The sequence below is a fragment of the Camelina sativa genome, chromosome 11 (genome assembly GCF_000633955.1).
Source record: "Camelina sativa cultivar DH55 chromosome 11, Cs, whole genome shotgun sequence".
NCBI lineage: Eukaryota > Viridiplantae > Streptophyta > Magnoliopsida > Brassicales > Brassicaceae > Camelina > Camelina sativa.
In genome coordinates, this window is record NC_025695.1 from 33,494,995 (window position 1) to 33,510,041 (window position 15,047).

The 15,047-nt window shown below is 41.7% G+C and overlaps 1 long non-coding RNA gene across 1 annotated transcript; it reads right to left on the reverse strand.

Annotated features, from left to right (window-relative positions):
• Window positions 14,451-15,037, reverse strand: LOC104725056. Its single transcript, XR_757831.2, has 3 exons — window positions 14,835-15,037; window positions 14,672-14,749; window positions 14,451-14,584 (listed from the first exon to the last, which is right to left on the reverse strand). It is a non-coding gene; the product is annotated as an uncharacterized LOC104725056 (long non-coding RNA).

Below are 15,047 nucleotides of genomic sequence, written 5' to 3' on the forward strand. Positions count from 1 at the left end.
AAGTCCCAAAGGTATCTCTGTAAATATTTTTTAGGATCCTTGTGTTTTTAATTTTTGTTTTTGGTTTTCTTGTGTTAAGTAATCTACAAAAAGGTTTATAAGCAACAGAAAAAAAAAGGCAGTTAAAAGAGTGAGTTCAGAGTCAAGTCAAGTATGATGGGTTCTACAGGAGAGACAGAGGATACAGAAAAATTAAAGGAAAGGAAGAGTCCGACAAAGTGTGTTGGTCATGTGGGAACAGAAAAATATCTAGAGAAGAATCTTCACCCACCAACCATCACTCAATAATTCACTCACTCTTTCACTCTCGCTCTCTCCTTGCTCGATTTCACGACGAGACCAGCTGCATCACACACCGGAGAGTTCAACCACCGCCGCTGTCTCATTCTCGTCGAGCCGTCCACCGTCGTCCTCGTTCGAGCCGTGCACCATCATGTTCGAGCCATCTCTGTTACTCCGGTCTCGTCGCCCCCGTGAAGACCCGCTCGAGCCACTGTTCGAACTCACCACTCGAGCCACTGTCCGAACTCACCAATCGAGCCACTGTCCGAACTCACCAATTGAGCCATTGTCCGAACTCATTAATCGAGCCACTGCCGCACTTACCAATCGAGCCACTGCCGAACTCACCAACGAACACCCTCTCTAGTCCATTCTCCAGCTCGCCAATCTTCATATGTGTCCCGACAGCGTCAGCCTTCACCCGTTCCTTCACGCCACTCATCACATGAGTCTAGGGAGAGAAGAAGACAAGGTTCACGTGGTTTCAGAGCCTCCTCAAGCCGTCGGTCAGCGCGTCGTTCTGCAGCTCGAGATGAGCATGAGGTTGAGGTTGAGCAGCGAGATGAACATCAAGGTGATTATCAGGGCATGCACGGAGTTGAGCAGTGGGTCGAACATCAAGGTGATTATCAGCCTACCGAGGTGGTTGTGCTAGTATCGGACCATGTTGAGTCCAGAGTCGATGACATGCAGTGTGACGAGCAGCCGAACATGTACCAGAATACGCAAGCGGTTGAGCAGCAAGTCGACCAACCAGCTGAGGAACAGACTCAGTTTCATGCAAAGGACATAGTCAGTTTCACGCTCCTCCTTGGGCGAGCAAAAACTCTTTCTTCTACTACTGAGGTACTCCTACCTTCCCTTTGTATATATCATTTCTGAAATGACCCAACCTTTTTTTTTTTGTATAATAATAATAAATAATAATAATAATAATAATAATAATAATAATAAAAAATAAACTACAACTAGTGGTCCCATACCCACTAGCCACCTAACCACAATCATAATCAACAGCTGAAATAAACAATACAAATATCCAATAAATATCCAATAATAATCCCATAATTATAACATAAACAATATCAAAAATTCAACCAACAGGAATCATAGAACCAGCAACCTAGCAATGTTTCTAATGACCCAACTCTAGCAACCTAGCAATACCAGACAACAACCAATCGAGTCCCTAGAACATCCTCCTCTTCATTGCCTTGATTCCACAATCAAACTTTGCCTTTACCTGCACCACAAACACATATTGAGATGCATGAGTATTTGATAAACACTCAGTGAGGCAATCCTCCCATCTACTGGGCTATACACACAAGCAACAGTGATTCCAATGTTACAAACAAACAACAAACAAAACATACAAACCAGGAAAACAAACATCATCTCGCTGGAAGGGAGGTGTCGACCGACACCAGCCAAGTGTCATGCACTCACCTCTCTGCAGGAAGATTCTGACCAGCCAAGTGACACTACCCCACAGTGTCGATCGATGCCGTTCTGTTGGTGTCGACCGACACCAAGTGGTGTTGATCAACACTACCTCTGCAACTGCGATCCGCACGAAGCCGAGAGTCGAATCTCGCTCCCAAAACTCCACCAAATCGTCCAATACTCAAAACCCAAGCCGAAAACATCCATAGGAACCTGTAGCAACCAATCCCAGCAAGAAAAACACACAAAACAACAACAAACAAGCAAGAAAAAGGAAATCAAAGGCTTAGATTAGCCATGGTCATGCACTCACCTCTCTGCAGGAAGATTCTGACCAACAATGAATGAATCTCACACTCCCAGCAAGCTTCCCACATGTTCCTAGCCTTGAATCCTCACCCCCACAACAAGATCTCACCCACAAATCCTTGAAATCTCACAATCTCTCCCTAGAACCTCAAGAATAATTTTCTCTCTTTCCTTTCTCTAAAAACGGCAAGACAAACACCAAAACACGACCTATGTCTTTTTTGCCCACTTAATAGTCCGGTTATGTGGTTTTTCCTAAACCAAACCGACCAAAATCGACGATTAAATCAATCTGATCGAACCAGATAACATTGGTGTCGATCGACACCTATCCCAGAAAACCAATAATTGATTCGCGGATGTTACAATTCTCATCCACCAACATAGATTCGTCCTCGAATCTTGAACAATCAACAGCCAAGGACTCCCATGCAACCGTCTCCACGGCCTGCACTCCTCCGATCGATCTACGGAAGGTCACCTATAGGCGATAGACTCACGCTCCAGGCATTATTTGCTCTCAACTTTTGGACTTTCCCTTACTCATAGGCCTCAACCTTGAGTTTTTTTTATTGGCTCCTCATCATACCTAAGTCTGCATGCCATAATATTGGCTCCTCATCGGGCATAAGCCCGCATGCCATAATATATAAGAAAGTCCAATACTCATCTCTCGGGTTGCCACCCTACAGCGTGCCCCCGGATCTTCATCCGAAGTCGATATACCAACCATACTCCCAAGCCACAAAGTCTCAGAATATGGCAGTACTAGGAAAATCAAATTCCTCCNTCCGCCACAAAGGCCACACAATTGGCTAAACAGCCCGCCACAAAGGCAACAAANTTCCTCCAAGAGTCGCGAGCAAAAAATTCTGAACACGTCTGAGTCCTATCCCTATCCAGGTATCCTTTCCGTGGCTCGCGTAAGAAATCATNGCCCGCCACAAAGGCCACACAATGTCTCAAAAGACCGCCACACACGGCACAATGACTCAAAAGTCTGCCACGAAGGCCACAAAATGTCTCAAAAGACAGCCACACCCGAGCACAATGACTCAAAAGTCCGCCACGAAGGCCACACTAGCCCCTTCAAGGCTCACAACCACAAAAAATGGATAATTCTAACTCCCATAAAACTTCCCATTTTTAGAACTTTCCACTTTTGGAATCTTTCCTCTTTCATAAACTTCTATTTCAGGAAAATTTCNCCGTCACAAAGACCATCTGTCCCGAAGGACCGTCACAAAGACCATCTGTCCCGATGGACAGTCACAAAGACCATCTATCCCGAAGGACCGTCACAAAGACCATCTGTCTGGAAGGAGNGGAATCTTAGCCAACAACTGATCATCCTCACGGAGACACTTCCGCAACATAGACACATGGAAAACCTTATGGAATGCTCGCATAACCTCAGGTAACTCCAGCCTATATGCCACTAGTCCAACTCGCTCAATCACTCTGAACGGACCCATGTACATCAGACTCAACTTAGTCTCAGTCAATGACCTGTTCGGACCCTGCAACATGGCCATATTGAAGTACACTCTATCTCCCACCTGAAACTCAAGATCTCTCCTCCTCCTATCGGCATAACTCCTCTGCCGATCCTGAGCTTCCTTCATGTTCAGCTTGAGAACCCGAATCTTTTATGAGGTCTCCTGAACAAATTCTGCCTCTTACATGCTCCTCTCCCCCACCTGAGTCCAGCATAACGGTATACGACACGATTTCCCATACAAAGCCTCATAAGGAGCCATGCCTATACTCGCTTGGTAACTGTTGTTGTAAGCAAACTCTACCAAGCTCAAGTGATCTGCCTAATGGCCACCCCAATCCAACACACACATCCTCAGCAAATCCTCCAACGTCTGGATCGTCCTCTCTGACTGTCCATATATCTGAGGATGATAAGCTGTACTCATAAGCACCCTAGCACCCATCTCTGCCTGAAACGCTCTCTAGAACACCAAAGTGAACTTGGAATCCCTATCAGACACAATGCTCGCTGGCACCTCATGCAACCTGACTATCTCCTTCACATACTTCTTTGCCAAGACCGCTGCTCCATCAGTCTTCTTAATGGCCAGAAAATGTGCTGACTTAGTCAACCGGTCCACAATGACCCATATAACATCAAACTTCCTGGACACTGGCAAACCTACCACGAAGTCCATAGTAATCATATCCCACTTCCACTCTGGAATGGGAAGACTCTTCAACAATCCACCTGGTACTTGATGCTCAGCCTTCACTAGCTGACATACATCGCACCTCACAACCCAACTAGCCACGTCCTTCTCCATCCCGACCCAATGATAGTACCTCTTGAGAACACGGTACATCTTAGTCGCTCATGGATGAATAGAGAACATGCTCGCATGAGCCTCTCTCAGGATCTCCTGTCTCAACTCCTCATCCTTGGGCACACAAATCCGACCGTGCACCAAGATAGTACCATTATCAGAGACTTGATACTCTGAATCAACATCCTTTAAGGCATTCACCAGCCCCAAATCCCTCTCTTGAGCCAACCGTACTCTGCTCAACAGATCTGCTCTATCAGCTGCAACCAAACCCAACGGCTCCTGAGACACATCGCACAAACTCAATGCACCGATCTCTCCTACCAGAGACTCCATCTCCTGCTCCTGACCCAGAAAACTCATCTCACGCTGCCAAAAACTACACTTGCTCAACTTAGCAAAAACCTTCTGCTCCCGCAGCTTCTCCAGAACTGCCCTCACATGCATGGCATGCTCCTCAGGACTCTTAGAATAAACCAGGATATCGTCGATAAAAATGATGACAGACACATCCAGAAAACTCCTGAAACACGCTGTTCATCAATCTCATAAACGCTGCTGGCACGTTACTCAACCTGAAAGGCATCGCCACGAACTCATAAACCCATACCTCGTCCTTCTACTTGACGAACACCACCGACGCTCCCCACAGTGAAGTGATAAGACGAATTAATCCTCCGCTCAACAAATCCTCTTGTTACTTTTTCAGCTCTACTAGACTAATAATCAAGTATGCTGACAACAACTCACCACCGCCCGAATATCAACCCCTCTTGCCTGTCCAAGAGCCTCTAGTAACTTGACTCTAAGGAAAACTTCCTCAAGATGGCTTAATCCAAAATTAGCTTCCGCTTAGCAATTTTCCACAGCAAATTATCAATACGAGCGTAATAAAACAAACAAGTACCATACGTTCGCATATTCCGATTCACCATATCAAATGCTTTGCAGGCCGCCAACTCAATCCACTTGACTTATTTCCCCCAGCAAGCTTACCAAAACCATGAATCTAGCAACCCTGTCCATCTCCAATGAACTTCATCCAACATCGTCGCAACGTTTAGTTTATCCTACCGTGAAGGCTTCTCGTGAACTTATGTATCTGACAAACATGCCTTTCCCGGCTCATACCTGCTGCAACTCCCCTTCCCGGGACTCCAACACCACCGGCCGCACAATCCTGGCGCAACATCCACACATTCATGACCACTCCGGTCATAAAACCCTGACCCACTGGTCAACACATCCAAAACCCAAGATTAAACCACCATCACTCTCTCAAGGTCTACCTTCAGTCATTATGTTTATACTCACGTCTTAGGCATTGCTTGCTCCCAACTCTTCCACCTTTAGGTCGCAACCTTCGAGCCATACCGAACTCACTCTCAGACCACCGTCTTCGAGTTATACCGTCTCACTCTTGGACCATAATCCTTAAGATCTCGGTATCAGGGGAACTAATCATCCCCTCAGGGGAACATCATCCCCTCTGCCACTCTCGGAGCCCCAGCCCCTCGAGCTATCGGTATTTAGGGGAAACACCATCCCCTCAGGAGCAACAACTTAACGACTATAAACATCTCCCGACCAAGAGTTACTTCCCGTGGTACGAGTATAACATTACAATGTTACACCTGCCCACTCAACTTCTAATATCCAACTGGATTACCCACCAAGCAGAGATATATCTGCTCCAACTACAAATGTCCCCCTATCCGCCTCTCTAGGCTTGATACCTCTTGCGAAGAATCTCGCACTGGTCATCTACCACTGCTCCATCATCCTAACATAAGATGGAAAGTCCTCAACAACCACAGCCCTCGGCTGCACCCTGACACATGCGGTACAACTTGAGCCTGCACTGGTACCCCTCTCGGTAACCGCTCCAACAGTACGCCAACAGATCCGCCAACCGATCATCTCGATCCTGGGCTCCACCTGCTGCAACCCCACACCTGGGTTCCCAGCACCCCCGGCACGCTCACCGGTTAACCTCTGGTCCCTCCTGATACGCTTGCGACCCTCTGACGTACCTCCTTGTGGAACTCTGGACCACACACTCGCTGGCCTCGGGACCCGCCGACCATGACCATGACCACGTCCCCGTCCAAGACCAAAAACTCAAACACCTTTAGCCACTGCACTTCTAAGAACAGAGGCTAACAAGCAATCTTAACATAATACAAAAAAACAAAAACCACAACTCATCGTGGAATCACACTGTAAGCTCGAAGAGGATGTTCTAGGACTCCATGCCACACACAATTGACTAACTCACATAATCAATCAAGACATGCAATCCCAAACATCTACAACACAAAGCCTAGTGAACCCAAACCTAGAACCGTAAGGGCTCTGATACCAAACTGAAACGACCCGACCTTTTTTTTTTAATAATAAATAATAGTAATAATAATAATAATAATAAATAAACTCAACTAGTGGTCCCATACCCACTAGCCACCTAACCACAATCACAATCAACAGCGGAAATAACTAATACCAATATCCAATAAATATCCAATAATAATCCCATAATTATAACATAAACAATATAAAAAATTCAACCAACATGAATCATAGAACCAACAACCTAGCAATGTTTCTAATGACCCAACTCTAGCAACCTAGCAATACCAGACAATAACCAATCGAGTCCCTAGAACATCCTCCTCTTCATTGCCTTGATTCCACGATCACACTTTGCCTTTACCTGCATCACAAACACATATTGAGATGCATGAGTATTTGATAAACACTCAGTGAGGCAATCCTCCCATCTACTGGACTATACACACAAGCAGCAGTGATTCCAATGTTACAAACAAACAACAAACAAAACATACAAACCAGGAAAACAAACATCATCTCGCTGGAAGGGAGGTGTCGACCGACACCAGCCAAGTGTCGACCGACACTGGCATTGGTGTCAACCGACACTACCCCACAATGTCGATCAACACTACCTCTCCAACTGCGATCTGCACGAAGCCAAGAGTCGAATCTCGCTCCCAAAACTCCACCAAATCGTCTAATACTCAAAATCCAAGCCGAAAACATCTATAGGAACCTGTAGCAACCAATCCCAGCAAGAAAAACACACAAAACAACAACAAACATGCAAGAACAAGGAACTCAAAGGCTTAGATTAGCCATGGTCATGCACTCACCTCTCTGCAGGAAGATTCTGACCAAGAATGAAAGAATCTCACACTCCCAGCAAGCTTCCCACACGTTCCTAGCCTTGAATCCTCACCCCCACAACAAGATCTCACCCACAAAGCCTTGAAATCTCACAATCTCTCTCTAGAACCTCAAGAACAATTTTCTCTCTTTGTGTTCTCTAAAAACGGCGAGACAAACACCAAAACACGACCTAGGTCGTTTTTCCCACTTAATAGTCTGGTTCTGTTGTTTTCCCTAAACCAAACTGACCAAAATCGACGATTAAATCAATCTGATCGAACCAGATAACATTGGTGTCGATCGACACCCACCCCAGAAAACCAATAATTGGTTCGTGGATGTTACAATTTCATTCATGCATTGTTTGTGTTTTGATTCTTAAATCCTTCTGTAAATTTTTCTTACACAGGAGACTATGTAATTTAAGTTTGGCAGAGGGTTTGAGATGATGTATCNTACCTGCATCACAAACACATATTGAGATGCATGAGTATTTGATAAACACTCAGTGAGGCAATCCTCCCATCTACTGGACTATACACACAAGCAGCAGTGATTCCAATGTTACAAACAAACAACAAACAAAACATACAAACCAGGAAAACAAACATCATCTCGCTGGAAGGGAGGTGTCGACCGACACCAGCCAAGTGTCGACCGACACCAGCCAAGTGTCGACCGACACTGGCATTGGTGTCAACCGACACTACCCCACAATGTCGATCAACACTACCTCTCCAACTGCGATCTGCACGAAGCCAAGAGTCGAATCTCGCTCCCAAAACTCCACCAAATCGTCTAATACTCAAAATCCAAGCCGAAAACATCTATAGGAACCTGTAGCAACCAATCCCAGCAAGAAAAACACACAAAACAACAACAAACATGCAAGAACAAGGAACTCAAAGGCTTAGATTAGCCATGGTCATGCACTCACCTCTCTGCAGGAAGATTCTGACCAAGAATGAAAGAATCTCACACTCCCAGCAAGCTTCCCACACGTTCCTAGCCTTGAATCCTCACCCCCACAACAAGATCTCACCCACAAAGCCTTGAAATCTCACAATCTCTCTCTAGAACCTCAAGAACAATTTTCTCTCTTTGTGTTCTCTAAAAACGGCGAGACAAACACCAAAACACGACCTAGGTCGTTTTTCCCACTTAATAGTCTGGTTCTGTTGTTTTCCCTAAACCAAACTGACCAAAATCGACGATTAAATCAATCTGATCGAACCAGATAACATTGGTGTCGATCGACACCCACCCCAGAAAACCAATAATTGGTTCGTGGATGTTACAATTTCATTCATGCATTGTTTGTGTTTTGATTCTTAAATCCTTCTGTAAATTTTTCTTACACAGGAGACTATGTAATTTAAGTTTGGCAGAGGGTTTGAGATGATGTATCTGATATTGTGTTTTGTGATTCTTATTTCAATTTTTTTGCATCATATCATGTTTGAGTTTGCATCCATCTATTTGCATAGAAAAAACCAAAAAAATTTGAAAATTTCAAAAATTTCCACAAAAACAGAGTGTTCATGTAGTTTGCATTTGCATATTAGGATTGAGTCTAGTGTTATTCATATAGGGTTGTTGCATTTAGCATAGGGGTTGATGATGATTGTAACCTTGTTAGCATGCTGGATTCAATAGGATAGGATCAAGGCTCTTGTTAATAGTTCTTTGATGCTTGTTGATTGAACTTGAAATGTAAGACTGAACCAGGTTTTGAATTCTCAAAATTGCATTCTAGTCTTGATTGAAGCATGTTTTNGAATTGATATCATTCCCTATCTACTTGAACCTAATCCTGACTTGCAATTATCCTGTTATGCATTGAAGTTGAACTCATGGATACCATATACATACTTGGATTGTCTTTCACATTTTTACCACCCTTGTCAATCCAAGTAGCTGATTCCCATCTTTGGAACAGTTCCTCGCACCCTTAACAAACCATTCTTTCAAGCCAATTGTATTCTTGAGTGTCAGGCCTTTTCCGAGTTGAGCTTGTTAGAAAGTGTTAGGTTCTAACCGACAAGAGTAGGATCCTGTGTAGTTCTAGTTCGCGTTATCCGGACTAGTAGGACTAGGTGAGAACTCGATTTTGGGTATTGGGTATGGATTTGTGCAGAAAAGTGAAGAGTAAAAAGAAAGTAAAGGGTAGAAAGTCTTTAGGAGGGGGAGTGTTTTCAAAGTTTACAAGTCTAGTAAAGGATTTGAGTTGAGCAAAGTAAAAAGAGTTATTGGTTTTGGGCATAAAATAAAAAGATTAGACAAAGAAAAGAAAGTAAAAATGCTTAAGATGTCTAGAGTCCTTAGAAGAAAAGAAAAATTACCATAGTGATAATAAAGATTTCCCAATCCACTAGAATGATAAGAAGTGAACTACTCCTAATACTAAGTGTAAAGAGTAAGTGAATGACTTTGAGATGATGTTTCTGATGAAAGATAGAGATAGGACCAACTTCGGGGTTAAAATATTAGGACGAGTTTCCTTGGGGACCTTTGGGTAGACAGGGGGCTGCTCTTGTATGTATCAGTTGGTTTCAACCTGTAGCCTTCTCTTAAGCTCAACTCCTTTTCATGAGAGAACCTTATTATGTATTGATAAAACCACTTGAGAAGGAGACCATTTCCGTCCCTAACCTTTCACCCTAGCCAAATGAGTTCAACGACATTGCATATTCACGGTTCTCTGTTAATGAATGTTAAAAAGAATGATTGATAGGATTGTATGTGTAGATTAAAGATCAGAATCATTTCAGGTTGTGATGAACTTGTCAAAAGTTTTTAAATAAAGTTCCTTCACCATGCATCATAGAACTAAAAATAAGGACCTTGATTCTAACTATTTTATTCAACATGTTTTTGGTTCTGAGACCCCATCTTCAAACCTCTCTTCCATACTTTGTTCTTGTTATTTGCTTGAGAGCAAGCAAAGAATAAGTTTGAGAGAGTTGATATGTATATATTTTACACTCTTTCATCATGCATTTGTTATTCATTCTGTTCTCTTAACTTATTGTTTTGCATTGTTTTTAGTCTCTTTTGCATAATATGCATATCTAGGTAGTCTTTGCATTGGTCTTGCATACATCTTGCATATTGGAGTTATTTCAGGTGTTTAGGAGATGTCCAGACTGTTGGAACCGAATGGAGGTTGAGACATGCGGCTCGACCAAGCATGCTCGGAATGGACGTCATGCGACTCGAGCGACGCTCCCCGGAGAGAAGCAATGTGACTCGACCGACATGCAACTTGGACGCGCTCCCAGGAAGAAGCACCAGCATACCACACGATCCATCATGCCTGGAATGGATGTCATCCCGCTCGACCGACAACGCCAGTCATCCGACTTCTTCCACCTCTTTGATCGAGTCCAGTGAAGAATTTTCCTTGAGATTCAGCTTTCGACGTCTTCATATAAGTTGTAGGTAATTAAGTCATATTTCCAATGCCATTTATTTCAAGCCAATCGGAGGTGTATTTCAATAGTTATCATCATTTTAGTGGATATGTATACACCCAGCTCGAGCCAACATCACTCTGGGTCGAGCCAACACCACTCCACTCGACCCAGCTCGAGCCAACACCCCTCCACTCGACCCATCTTGACCGACGCACTCCCAGAACTGACGACACGCAAATTGGACAACCCGATTCCCGAACCGACGCTCTATCTTGTCGTTTTATGTTTTAGGGCTTTCCATGTTTTTCTATAAATACATTTTGTTAAGTTTTTACTCAGACATCTTTTATCTCGTTTTGTTCTTTACCTTAAGGTTTTACCTAGCCACCTAAAACGTTCTCAGACTTTGCAATCCGACATCTTTGAGTTTATTCAGTTTTTGCATTTGATTTCTTCTACAAAATTGTTCTTCCCATTTTTATCTATCTAATGATGCTGGATTCAATGTTTTCTGAGTTTGTGTCGTTGATAATGATTTCTAGATCCGAGTAGTGTTAGAGTTCTTGGGGATGGGATAGACTAGGTGGAGGATCTTAGGATGTAGGGTGTTTAAGCTTTGATTTGTATGATTCCCTTCTGGACTAGAGTTAGAAATACTAGTTTCTCTCTGATCAATTGGAACTAGGTCTTAGACATTTCCACACCCAAAAGGTGTTCGATGAAATGTCTAACGAACTAGTGCCAGAGACTTACATTCCTAGCATAAGAGATTAGTTGTCTAGGATGTTTGTTGACGTGAATGAACTTGTTTGTCATGCCTGCTTTATCATTTTTCTCTAGCGAGAGCTAGGTTTGGAAGTGGTTGAGTCTGAGTAGCTTCTGTCAAGAGATTAGATTAGCTAAGTCGTGATGTTCATTGTTTAGGGATAGTTTGCTTGTGGCATGATAAACACTCTGTAGACTAGGATACTCCATCGACATCAATTACTCCCATCCTTAGGACTTCTATCTTTTTGATTGATATTACATTCCTGAGATTGTTTCGGTTGTTCATGCTTAGAATCGTTTTCGGTTTCACTTATTCTTGTTCACTTCTTGTCATACATTTCCGTTTCTAGTTCTCTGACTCATTTACGTTTTGCATTTTGATCATTATAGGATTGTTAGATATAAAACCCCTCTTTGAATTGACTCGACTTGTGATTTCTTGATTGCATCTCAATTATTAGTAAAGTTTCCCAACTGGATTGACACCTTAAGTATTACAACTGCATAAGGTTAATTGAACATGCTAGGATAGATACAAAGATCCTAGTACCAATCAGGGTCGGCTTAAACATCGGCTACACCCGGTGCGATAGTCACTGAATATTCGATTTTTTAGGAGAAAAATAAAAATTTTACCTATTAAATATTATAATTACTTACCAAATTTTGAGGAAAACTTAAAGTTGCCAAAAAATAAGAAGAAAGACGACATATGTTTAATTTTAGATTCAAATGTAAATAATTTTATTAATTCAGTTCAGATTTTATAATAATTAGAGTAAAAATAAAAGAAAAACAATTGAATTTGGGTTAGATATTGTGCAAATGCACTCTCTGCATTGGGTCAGCGCCGAGGCTGGTACCAATGTATGTTCCTAGAATGTGGGACTTTCCCATGAAATTCATTAAAGGAAATATCCAGATTGGTTCAATTCAATTTGGTGAGCTCGAACAGAATAGTGTTAGTAAGATGATTTTAAGAAAGATCAGTACTTGAGAGAGAGGTGAGTACTATGAACCGTGGAGAGAAGGTTCATGGAGAATTGGAGATAATTATGATACTTTGTAAAACCGTGCCTGGGACTATATGGATAATGGACGGGAAAACGAGCTATTTCTCCACGAGAACTATCATATCTAGCTAGATAGAGTCCGAACTTTGACCACGATGTAGATATCCCCGAAAACAAACTTCGATTCCTATTTCTCCACAAAACCAAAGTTCTATACCTATATCTCCCTAAATCTGAGTTGCATCGGTTTGGATTGTAGACCCAAAAGTAAACCAAATATACCCTAAGTTAAACCAATTAAAGACCCGATTCTGTACCCAATTCCGATCCGCTAGTTAATAAACCTAGAAATCCCCAATTTTCAAAACATAAGAACCCTAAAATTGATTTGGCATAAGAAATTTACAGCAACGATGCCTCCACCGTAAGCTTTAATAATTGTATTGAGTATAATTGACTTTCTCAAGAAAAAGAAGAACAAATCATGTTTGCTCTTTTACAAAACGAAAATTTTCAGCAAAGTAAAAAAGTTATGAATTTGCAAAAGGTTACAAATTTTCCTTTGCAAAAGGCTACAATAATCTAATGAAGAAGAGAAGATCGAGTTTGAAAAACAGAGGGAGAGCTAATCACTTCGTACCACACACAATTTGATTCATTGCTTCTCCTCCTCTGATCAAATATTTAAAGCGACCAAAGATTTCATCGCCATTGGTTTTGTTGAAAACTAGTGAAAACCTCGATTATCAATCACCTTTCCACCACCATCTCCGACGGTTATGACTTCCCCAGCGCCGATGAAAGCACCAATTCCCTCTTCAGCCATAATCACTGCACCGCCACTTTCATCCCACTGATCAAATTCCAAATCCTAAATCATGTTGTCACCTAATCCATCGTTACCCAAAATCACTGCACAACCGCAAGCTTAGCCTTCCAATTCTCTTCTTATATTAATTGCATCGGCTCGATGAAGGAGGGATATTCTTAGTTCCCACCGGGATGGAGTTTAGGAAGACGAAGAGCCAATTCAGTTCCACAGTTGTTTCGATTTGCTGTGCCATTAGAGTCGTTTGCTCCCATGGTTATATTTAGGGTTTCTAATTAATGGGAATTTGGGGAAGACAAGAGTTTGGTCGGGTCAAAACGAAAAAGTCGGGTCAAATATAAGGTTTAGGTTGGTCAAATTGATTTTTTAATAGACGGTTAAGTAAGCAATAAACCAGTAGAAACCAAGGATTGCGGGTATTTAGATCTCGAACTTTTAATTCTGGGAGATATAAGTATAGAACTTTGGTTTCAGAGAGAAATAAGAATCAAACTTTGTTCTCGGGGATATCTACATTGTGGTCAAAGTTCGGGTTCTATCTAGCTAGATATGATAGTTCTCGGTGGGAAATAGCTCGTTTCCCTGATAATGGATCGGAAACAGTATTATTTAAAAAGGCTTTAAGTTAAGTACAATTTTTTTTCGAAATAATAACCAGTATAATCCAAAAAAAAAAAAAGAGAGTAAAACTAAAATTCTAAAACGCAACTTTTCTTCCTTCTTTTGCTACAAAAGTATTAACCAACTGTCAGGATGGTGCTAGAAAGGAATATAAAGGAATATAAAAGCACCAATAAGATTTTTATTTAAAATATTAATTATTTGAAAATCAATTCAATATGAAATAATTAATAAAATAAAAACAAGACTGAAATTACTAATTAAAGTACTGGAAAGCAAATTACAGAAATCATCCTAATAAGTTTTCCAAATGCATAAAAACAAAATAAACCAAAGTTGCTAAGAAATTTGGATAAACTTCTGTGTTGACTATGATCACTATCGTCTATCAAGACCATCATCATCTTCCTAAGAAAAATAAAATAGAAAACAGATTAGTTTATCATCTAAATAGTTAGTATCTGTGAAATGAATACATACGTAAATACCATTTACCTGGGGATTAGGTACATTTGATATGTTTAGCAATGCTGGATTAGGTATGTTAGCAAAAGCTGTGGCCCATACAGTTGCCTGGACGTTTAGTTTAATTATTATATTAGTTTTATATAATCAATTTACAATAAAATAATTTAGATTATTAAATTGTGTATATTACCTGTTCACCGGTTGAAGTATCAAGTATTTGTTGGATGAACGTACTCATTGCCTTTACCTGAGTTCCTAACTCTTCCACTTTTCCCTTCAGCTGAACAACCATTTCAGAATTTTCTACATCTGCTCTAGCCACATTTGAGCGTTTTCCTAATTTTGAAGGTGTGGGTCCACGACCAACACAACGTACTCGTCCTGGACGCTCTGGACCAAACAC